The 7773-nt window shown below is 32.7% G+C and overlaps 1 pseudogene; it reads left to right on the top strand.

Annotated features, from left to right (window-relative positions):
- Positions 680–1954, top strand: LOC104709163 (annotated as a pseudogene).

Below are 7773 nucleotides of genomic sequence, written 5' to 3'. Positions count from 1 at the left end.
AATAAAAAGAAAAGCCTCTTCGTTTGAATCCCACACACAGAGATCTAATTATTGTTTCCCGTTGGTAAAGGTTAAGACTTTGTTCTCTCTCTCGCTTCTTCGAGTCGTTTCATATTCCCTTTCATTTTTTTCAAGTTTTATGTAATTGGGTATTTCTCGTTTACTCTCTAATACTATAAGATTCTTGGTCTGAACTTGTAAACTATTCAACCCTAATGCCTTTTATTCACAAATATATACACCTTACCTAAAACGCTTAGTTACAAAATATTACAAAATATTACAAAATATTCCTCTCCCAAGAGTTTCTTCATCCCTTGCGATACCAAAAAATATCGGCTGTTTCGATCCAAAGGTACGTTTTTTCTCCTAAAAATCGTCAAAGTTGGATGCTTTTTGATGTTTAATCTACTGGGTATTGCTTCAAATCTCAATCGACTTTAGAAAGAGAAAAAAAAAAGTTGAACAGATTTGGCGTAGATCTTTTAGTTATCGATACATTATATCAATAGAAACATATATCTTAATTTTGGTATTATCGATCTTAAATCTGCTCTAAAAAGATTGTTTTTCTCTTGTGGGGTCTGATTCTGCAATAAATTTGGTATTTTTGATTGATACTCTCTCTTTCTCTCTCTGTCCCAATTTTGAGTTTTTGATCGTAACGTTTTGAAAACAGATGAGTGAAGAAGGGAACGAAGACTAGAAGCTGCAGCGACCTGCTCCTCGTCTTAACGAGAGGATTCTCTCATCCTTGTCAAGACGTTCTGTAGTTGCACATCCATGGCATGATCTTGAGATTGGTAAACAAAATCATATCTAATTCAGTTCTTTTTTGCATGTTTTTTGTGTTTTGTATTTTGGGACTAATTCATAATTTATATGTAGGACCTGGAGCTCCACAGATTTTCAACGTGGTAAGTTTCTTTTACTGTTTTGAGAATCTTGTTATGTGATGGATTCTTGAATCATTTTGTCTTTGGATGATGATGATGATGATTAGGTTGTGGAGATCACAAAAGGAAGCAAGGTCAAATATGAACTTGACAAAAAGACAGGACTCATCAAGGTTTGGTTATATATCAAGATCAATCGTTATTGTCATATATTATAATGGTTTTCTTACCGCAAAGTCAATAATATATTTGCATTATCTCTCATTCAGGTTGATCGTATTCTGTACTCATCAGTTGTGTACCCTCACAACTACGGTTTTGTTCCTCGCACATTGTGTGAAGACAATGACCCAATTGATGTATTAGTCATCATGCAAGTATAATTTATTTTCTTGTTTTCTTATAGTATGCACCAAACATTTTATATATTTATTAACAAATTTATTATCTTTGTGTAGGAACCTGTCCTTCCCGGTTGTTTCCTGCGTGCCAGAGCCATTGGATTAATGCCTATGATTGATCAGGTATTTCTCGTTTACTCTCTAACACTATACGATTCTTGGTCTGAACTTGTAAACTATTCAACCCTAATGCCTTTTATTCACAAATTTGATTGAGAAGGGTTTTAAAGTGAGACACTTTTGATGCTTGTTGCTTAAAGTTTTGATTTTTATTGTCAATTGGTGATACAAGAAGTGCTTTTATATTTTATCAATTGGGTTTTTGGAGAAGCAATATGAGCTGTGTGATTGGATTGATTTTATTTAAACTAGTTGTGTTCTTCTCTTTTGTGAGCTCCGTGCCGATGCTTTCGTTTCTTAAACCTCCGCTTCGAGTATAGTTTCACTTTAGGATTGACATTATGAACATGCTTCTATCATCATATGCTCTGAGATTTGAATGCATGTGATTATGTATTCTTTCTTTGTTTTCCGTAATTACATTATGAACATGCTTCTATCATCATATGCTCTAAGGAAGATGATGACCATTACGATAGTGACTCTTCCAGTGGATCGTCTGCTTACGAAGAGTTTCTTGACCAGAATCAGATTTAAAATAGAATTCAAAAATTTTGTTTCCTATAAAATTTGTAAAGCGTTGCACATTATTATTATACCATCACGTTTACACTCTTTAAAGATAGTTCGTGACTATGCTCAGTTCGAGATGAATTGTACTTGGGTATGTAAAACATTGATTTGTCTATTTTCAAAGTTATGGCTGATTTACGGTTAAGTTACGGCTGAGTTATATACTTCACACGGTTGAGTTATGAATTACGGAGTTATGAGATATTAGTATGTATTCTTCTTTCTTTCCTGGGTCTTTCATTCTGTCAGATTCCTAATAAATTATCTAATTAAGTTAGCTTTTCTCACAATATATTATTCAAATTAATTAAAAAATTTGAATTCGAATTGCGAATAAAAGAAATAAAAGTATTTCTCAAACAATTGACTGATATGGTTAAGTTATCGACATAAATGGCTGACTTATGAAATATTTGTAAATTAGAATTATTATAATCGAAATTAAAATATAGAATAAAAAAATGAATATTACAATCATTATAAGCAATAAAAAGTAATAACTATAGACAAAGATTGATTTTTACACATTCTGATCAAAATGTGTAAAACATTCAAAACATGACATTTAGGGGTTAGGGTTAGGGTTAGAGTTTGAGGTGTAGGGTTCATATTTCCAACATTATGCGTTTTAATATAACAGTTTGGTTTTGGTTATATTGTGTTTGGTTTAAGGTGGTAATTTGGATATACTAATATGATAACCATTTGAAAATTTAAAAATTTTTGAAATTACTTTTCGGTTATTTTATGTTATGGGTCGGTTAGATGAATATATAACCATAAATAATCCAAATGTTATCCAAATTAGGTGGATTAACTTAATATAACCGATAGCAAGCCGAATATAACCGTAATTAACCGAAAATAATGGAAAAATTAGTTTCCGGTTTGGTTCGGTTTGGTCAGTTATTTAGTCATTCTAATTTGATGATTGGCTGAGTTATGGTAAAGTTATGGCTGAGTTATGCAACAAATATAATAATTTATTATATACTTTCTCGAAAATACAAAAAATGTTGTTGGGGAGACGCAAACAATAATTATGTTTATTGTTAAGAACCGCACACGTAATAAATGAGATTTTAGCGATTTTTTATTTAAAAAGAATTCAAAATTTGAATTTGAATTTTAAATTTTTTTTTTAATAAAAGTATTTCTCAAACAATTGACTGATATGGCTGAGTTATCGACATAAACGGCTGACTTATGAAATATTTGTAAATTAGAATTATTATAACTCAAAATTAAAATATAGAATGAAAAAATGAATATTACAATCATTATAAGCAATAAAAAGTAATAATTATAGACAAAGATTGATTTTTACACAGTCTGATCAAAATGTGTAAAACATTCAAAACATGACATTTAGGGGTTAGGGTTAGGGTTAGGGTTTGAGGTTTAGGGTTCATATTTCCAACATTATGGGTTTTAATATAACAGTTTGGTTTTGGTTATATTGTGTTTGGTTTAAGGTGGTAATTTGAATATACTAATATGATAACCATTTGAAAATTTAAAATTTTTTGAAATTACTTTTCGGTTATTTCCGGTTATGGGTCGGTTAGATGAATATATAACCATAAATAATCCAAATGTTATCCAAATTAGGTCGATTAACTTAATATAACCGATAGCAAGCCGAATATAACCGTAATTAACCGAAAATAATGGAAAAAATAGTTTTCGGTTCGGTTCGGTTTGGTTGGTTATTTAGTCATTCTAATTTGAGGGTTGGCTGAGTTACAGTAAAGTTATGGCTGAGTTATCGTTTAAGGTCTTCTCAATAATATGAAAATNAATTAAAATATAGAATGAAAAAATGAATATTACAATCATTATAAGCAATAAAAAGTAATAATTATAGATAAAAATTGATTTTTACACAGTCTGAACAAAATGTGTAAAATATTCAAAACATGACATTTAGGGGTTAGGGTTAGGGTTAGGGTTTGAGGTTTAGGGTTCATATTTCCAACATTATGGGTTTTAATATAACAGTTTGGTTTTGGTTATATTGTGTTTGGTTTAAGGTGGTAATTTGGATATACTAATATGATAACCATTTTTAAATTTAAAATTTTTTGAAATTACTTTTCGGTTATTTCCGGTTATGGGTCGGTTAGATGAATATATAACCATAAATAATCCAAATTAGGTCGATTAACTTAATATAACCGATAGCAAGCCGAATATAACCGTAATTAACCGAAAATAATGGAAAAAATAGTTTTCGGTTCAGTTCGGTTTGGTCGGTTATTTAGTCATTCTAATTTGAGGGTTGGCTGAGTTATGGTAAAGTTATGGCTGAGTTATCGTTTAGGGTCTTCTCAATAATATGAAAACGTATTCTTCTTTCTTTCCTGGGTATTTTGTTCTGTCAGATTCCTAATAAGTATTAAAACGTCTCTCGATGTCACAAAAAGTGTTGTTAGGGAAGCGCGAAAAATCACTAATTATGTGCCTGTTCAAATCCACACGCATAATAAATTCATAAAGTAAGCTTTTTATCACAAAATATTATCGCAAATAATTAAATAATTATTATTCGAATTTAGAATTTTATTTTCTAAAAGTATTTCTCCAACAATTGAATATTAAAATTATTATAACTCAAAATTTAAATTTAGAATGGAAATATGAATATTACTATCATTAAAACCAATAAAAAGGGATATTTATAGACTTAGAGTGATTTTTATACATTCTAATTTGAGGGTTGGCTGAGTTATCGTTATTCACGGCTGAGTTATGTAAATAATTAAGATAAAGTGATGGCTGAGTTATCAAATATTGTGGTTGACTTATCGAACTTTATGGTTGAGTTATCATTCCGTAATGGCTGAGATATCGAAATAACGACTGATTTATATTAATATGAAGGTACAACATAAACGAAATCAAAAAAACAAAAAACACAAAATCATAGTTCGTAGTTCATAGTTCATAGTTCATGTAGAAAACGACACGAAAATACAATGAAAATCACTTTTTGAAACCGACGTCATCTGGGCCAAATTCTTCAAACATATCGACCAAATCATTCCAAACTATGCTAGTCAGCATCTCGGGTTTATTGCCACCACTCACCCATATCCTCTTGAGAGCACGCATCTAGGATCGAAATAGCGTTCTAGCCACCAAATTAAACTGTGTCCAGACCGTTACAGTGTGCTTTGGATCCCATGTGTGTTTACGCTACAATTAAAGGAAAGAAACGATAAGAGTATAGAATAATATCAATATGGTGGTTTGTTTTAGTGATCTTATCGCGAGGAGGAGAAACCACCGTCTCTTAAAGGGGAATCAAGCGGTACGTCGGCCACATATGGTGCCAGTTGTGTTGAATTATTCCTCCAATTGCGATAGAGAGAACGTGAAGGAACTTGAACCACGTAACAGTGGTTTTGTCAACCCAGGAACCCACACCAGGGTTTAGAAACGGAAAATTCTCCAGACCAGTGGCGCAAATGATTGCTTCGACATCTCTAAAAAATTGTCCATCGATATGAGGAACAACTTCCATGTTGATAAGAAGATGTAACAGATAGACAGATCTGTGATTTATGAGTAGATAAAGAGAAACGAAGAATGAGATGAAAGAGATGAAAGAGAGTCAGACATATGAATGAGGAGAATATAAAGGAAAAACAATAGGAAAACGAAAGCTCGCGTCTATTATTAGGTTAACTGATGGTTTCCCGCCAAAATATCGCTTTACAGCTGAGTTATAATCATTACGGGAAAACAAAAGGTCATGTGACGGCTGAGTTATAGTGAGTTATGGCTGAGTTATCACAAGAAACAATCTGAAAGTAAATAGATGATATATATGACTTTACGGCTGAGTTATAATATTTACGGGAAAACGAAAGGTCATGTGACGGCTGAGTTATAGTGAGTTATGGCTGAGTTATCACAAGAAACAATTTGAAAGTAAATGAATGATATATATGACTTGACGGCTGACTTAAAATATTTACGGGAAAACGAAAAGTCTCGTCGATTCATGTTGCGGCTGAGTTATAGTGTTTTATGGCTGAGTTATCACAAGAAACAATATGAAAGTAAATGGCTGATATATATGACTTTACGGCTGAGTTATAATATTTACGGGAAAACGAAAGGTCTCGTCAATTCATGTGACGGCTGAGTTATAGTGATTTATAAATCCTTAATGGTTGATATATCGGATTCGTCGAAAACATCAAATCGGGTTGAAAATTCATCGTCTTCTTCTTCGTCAGATGCTATTTCGACAGCTTCTTCTTCTTCTTTGTTTTCTTTTTCAACGATCTTACCATAATCAAAACAAGTGCCTTCAAATCCCCCACCGTACACTTCGTATGTAGATTCTACTTTCGAGTCACTGCTTAGCCGAATCATACTTCCTCTAGCTCCACTAGTTTATGTAGACTCTTTCGCCGAAAACTCTACACAGAGACGTAGCTGATTGGTTTTCTAACTATACAAAGGTATCTTATGCTCTAACTTAGCCGTCCGTTCTTACTCAAATGTTTTTTTCCATAATTCAGCCGGAATATTCCTATAACTCAGTCACAATATACCTTTGTAACGCGTTATGGCTGAGTTATTGTTACACGACAGCGTTTTTGACGTGGCGTCTGACATGACAATGACATTTTTGTAATTACGATTTTTCCGGTAACATAAAATAAGGGCACGCTGAGTATTTTGAAAATACCCGAAATATTCTAGTAATAAAATCTTTGTTTGTAGATTCTGCTAATATTAACTAATTTAGATAACATTTAAGTAAATCAACCTAAAAATATATGTATATTTGAGTCTGACACTGACCAAATCATAATTTTACCGGATCAAAATTGCACACTTTGGTGAGAGGTGGATGTAAGCTAATCTTTCATGATATATTGAATTATTAATCTGTGTTTGGGGTTCAATTTTGTCTATTTTTTTCTTTTGAAAGTCTAATTTAAACCGAACCAAAACAATTAGCAAATTAAATAACTCAAAACTAAAAACTAAAAGTCTTAGCTAGACTTTGTTAATTACTCCAAAGTTAAGGAATTTTTCATTAATACCTGGTTGAATCGAGTATTAAAAATGTTGCAATACAAAGTTAGTAGAGAAGAGCGTGCAAAATGTTCGGTGCTGACCCACAAACCAAGGAATAAGAAGAGAGTTCATGCCTAACTTTAGGTGCACTTAACGACGACACATTTGCCAGAACTTTCCTCTCTCTCTCATCTCTCTCTTGTTTTATTCTTGCTGCTATAAGATAGTCAAATATATTTGGGTTTCCGTGAGAAGATTCATGGGTCAAAGGTTCAAGTCTTTGCATTCGTGAGGGATATACTCCATAAGAAGGTAAACTTATGGACTTCGAAATTTCTATCCAAGGGAGGAAAGGAAGTCCTGATCAAATCAGTGGCGCAAACAATTCCGACATATGTAATGTCGTGTTTTCTCATACCAAAAGCTATATGCTCAAAACTAACTAGCGCGATAGCCAATTTCTGGTGGAGCAATAAAGCAGACAGTAAAGGACTACACTGGATATCATGGAAGCAATTATGTACTCAACTTTCGGAAGGTGGGCTAGGCTTTAGAACACTAGAATAATTTAATCTTGCCCTTTTGGCAAAGCAACTATGGAGATTGCTGAGATATCCAGATTCCCTTCTTAGCCGAGTTCTAAAAGGGAGATACTTTCGATATTGTAGTCCATTAGAGATACAAGTATCAAATCGACCTTCGTATGGCTGGAGGAGCATGTTGGCAGCAAAGCAGGTTCTTTC

Source organism: Camelina sativa, chromosome 8 (assembly GCF_000633955.1).
Source record: "Camelina sativa cultivar DH55 chromosome 8, Cs, whole genome shotgun sequence".
Lineage (NCBI taxonomy): Eukaryota > Viridiplantae > Streptophyta > Magnoliopsida > Brassicales > Brassicaceae > Camelina > Camelina sativa.
The sequence above is the reverse complement of the archived record's forward strand: the minus strand, read 5'-3'. Positions and strand labels throughout refer to the sequence as shown.